Here is a 3,695-nt window from a genome sequence, read left to right as displayed (position 1 = left end):
ACGCGGCGGGCCTCAGCGTCCCGGAGAAGCCCCCCACCCACGACCCCGAGGCGGTGCGAGGAGGCGGGCCCACGGAAAGCAGCGTGGTTGCTAGGTAACTGCCCGCGAGACGGTCGGCTGCCCGCTCCAATCAGCGCGCCGCGGCCCGGCCCCGCCCACTACCCGCCGGGCGTCCGAGAGGCTCCGTGGCGCTCCGGCGCGCGTGCACCGCTTGTCCCCGCAGGATCTCCCGGCATCGGCGCACGGCAGTTCCGGGCGGGGCTCTAGGAAAAGGGAGCTGCCGGGAGAAGTCTCGTGTGGCAGGGATTCCCGCATTCCTATTCAGCCTAAACCAAGACAGAGCTACGGGGCAGGTCCAAGGCCGTCCCCCTTAGATATAAGGGACACTGCCGCTGAGAAGGTTTCAGTGACTCCCGTAGGGACACCCGACTGGTGAGAGTCGAGAGCGGGGAGGAGTCTGAGACTTGACTGCTTGCAGACTAACATGTTAGCTTTCAGGACTTCGCGGATACTGACAGAACACAACAGACCCCCGAGTCGGAGATGAAAGAGTATTACAGCGGAAGCAGGAGCCAGAGTGTCAGCTTGTCTGCGTTGGCTTCCTGGGCCCCGTTTTTCACAGGAACGAAGCATATACGCCCAGATGCATGCTTGCACACAAAATGAGTTGCCTTACAGTAGAGGAATGCTGAGCTTGGAGAACACCCCTCGTGTTACAGTGAGCAGTAAGCCAGCCTGCTCCTTGCTCCGTAGAGACATAACCTCAAGGTCTCTCGCGAACACAACACTGTGAAATGGCCCAAGTAAAAGTGGTCAGGGTCTTACATTCTTGGCACACCCAGCAAGAACATGCAGGAACCCTAGTGGTGAATCACTTCTCCAAACACTAAGTGGCAGAACCCTGATTGATGCCAGACCTGTCTAATTCATTCCACTGTAACATAAGCAAAGTTCCTTGACGACAAGCATTTTATGTATGACATTATTATACCCCTTTAAAATTAATGAAATAAATATCTTCACATTGCATGCAAGAGAAATTCTCACATGAACAAAATCAGGGCAGGCATGGTGGCTCATGCCTATAATCCCAGCACTTTGGGAGGCCGAGGTGAGAGGATTGCCTGAGCTCCTGGGTTCAAGACCAGCCTGGGCAACTTGGTGAGCCCTCATCTCGACAGTAAATCAAAAAATTAGCCAGACGTGGTGCTATGCCTGTAGTTCCAGCTGCTTGGGAGGCTGAGGCGGAAGCAGGGCGAGGCTGTGGTGGCCATGAGCATGGCACTGCACTCCATCCCGGGCGACAGAGTGAGACTCCAACTAAAAAACAAAGCCAAACAAAATTAGTCCTTGAAATGGAATATGGCTTTAAATTGTAATTATTTAGACAGATATGTATTGAACTTTACAATGTGCCAGTCACTGGTGGCATCTAAGGGTCCCTATAGGTCCTTGGAGTCACTCACAGACCCAGATAGGAGAAGAGATGCTCAGTGCCTCTGTGGGAAAACCATACAGAGGAATTCTGCCTGGGGCTTGGATCCAGATCTCAAATGATGAGGAATAAGTAACAATCCAGAGTCGTATATAAAAGTTTTGGGAAGGGGGAATTGGGAAAGAAAACGTATGCTAAGGAAAGATTTGCATGTGTTTAATTCGGCTTAATGAATAAAACAGATTTTTAGATATTAATATTTGATTTCTTCCACTGGTTGAGACAAAAAAAAAAAAGCAAAACAAAAAAACCTTTGTCTAGGTCATGGAAAATATTATCAAGATACAGGGTGGCCGGGCTCGGTGGCTCAGCCTGTAATCCCAGCGCTTTGGGAGGCCGAGGTGAGTGGATTGCCTGAGCCGCAGATTCGAGACCCGCCTGGGCAACTTGGCGAGCCCTCATCTCTACAATAAATAAAAAATTAGCCGGGCGTGGTAGCGCGAGCCTGTAATTCCGGCTACTTGGAAGGCTGAGGCAGAAGGATCGCAGGAGCCCAGCAGGTCGAGGCTGCAGTGGCCGGGAGTGGCCACTGCACTCCAGTCTGGGTGACAGAGTGAGACTCCAACTCAAAAAAAGAAAAAAAAAGATACAGGGTTAGCAGAGAGTGCAGGGAAACCAGGCTTGTGTGCAGTATCTTGTGAACTATCAAGGTTGTACTTTTAATGCCTTACAATTAGAGACTGGGAAAGTCACAGCAGAACATGGTCAGGTGTGTGGTGGTTCTCTGACAATTAATGAGCAGTTTATAGTGAGTCTGGCTCCCGAGGCAGCAATGTTAGCACATAAGAACGGAAATGTGTATTTGGTTGCCACTTGAGGAGAAATATCCAGTGAGTTTTGCCTTCTGCTTTTTCAGCTCAGAAAACCTGAGCTGAATTTTCTCAGGCAGTGTGTGCAGTAAGCGGCAGCCATTATGCAACCTGCAGCGACATCCTGCGAGTAAAAAAAAAAAAACCACCTCTTCCTTCCTGCCGACAGAGGGAGCCAAAGCGCGGGTTATAGCCACCTTCCAGTGGGCTAATCTCTGCCCATCTGCAATTTGAGTTCTGGGAAGGCAAAGCCCTCAATTAAACAATACTCATCTTGGTGTTTTCAAGTTCACCTCCATTGTACATCTTTGGGGATCTGCGATAACACTTTTCATGTTTGTACAGCAGAATAATTTTTAAGATACTGTGTTCTATTTTCAGTGCTTGGAAGTGATTTTAGCCTGCCCCAGAAGCTCTGGAAATCTACTGTATTTCTACTGTATATATTTTTACTAGTTTTACTTTACTCTAGAGGAATAAGGTCAGTGGAGTACCAGTTTAATTCAATGCAGTGAGCATTTGGGTACAACACAGTTAGGCCTACTGTGGGAAATAGGGTGAAAATTTAAGACATAATTCCTATCTTCAAGGACACTCCAAATTTCCTGGGAGAATGCAATATGTGAATATAAAGTAATAAGTAAATAATGCAAGGTAGCATATGAAAAAATGGCAAAATGTGATCAGGCATTCCTACCAGTAAAAATTTTTTGAGTGTGCACCCCCAAAGAATAAGATTGCACTGTGATACTCATCATAAAACATACCCACAAGGAAACTTTTCAAGAATGAGATTTTTTAAAATTAAAAATTCTGGTGATAGAGATGAAGAGAATAGGTTGTGGAGTCAGACTCCTAGTGTTCAAATCTTGGTTTTGCTTTTACTTGCAGGACATGAGCCTTAACTTCCCTGAGCCTTCTTTTCTCATCTGAAAAATCTTAAAATTGTTATGGGAATTACAGGAGTTGATTCTCTCAAGGATTTATATCAGTCCTGGCCATGGTAAGTAGATAACAGCAGTTTGGTTTTATCTAGTTCAGGAACAAAAACTAGTTCATATATAGCAGTAGCTAATTTGTTACAATCTGGACAGAACACTCAGCTCTCACACTGAAAATATCTGCCCTCAGCTACAGGGATTCCTCACAATTCTCCATTCAAGAACCCACTTGGGCACTGTTTTTAATTTCCATTTGTCCAACCACATGGTTTCCCAAAACAAGGGAATGTTCCACCCCAATCGACTTATGAAGACTCACTTCTTGTCAGATAAAATCTGCTCACAACATTGAAATGACTTTTTTCATTCTAAAATATCTCAGTGCTAAGTTTCAGACACGCTAATAACCAAACCACACTAGGTAGCAAGATGGGAATCTAGGAAGGAAAG

Source organism: Carlito syrichta, unplaced genomic scaffold (genome assembly GCF_000164805.1).
Source record: "Carlito syrichta isolate Samal-C Ts95f unplaced genomic scaffold, Tarsius_syrichta-2.0.1 Scaffold316502, whole genome shotgun sequence".
In the NCBI taxonomy this organism is placed as follows: domain Eukaryota; kingdom Metazoa; phylum Chordata; class Mammalia; order Primates; family Tarsiidae; genus Carlito; species Carlito syrichta.
The sequence above is the reverse complement of the archived record's forward strand: the minus strand, read 5'-3'. Positions refer to the sequence as shown.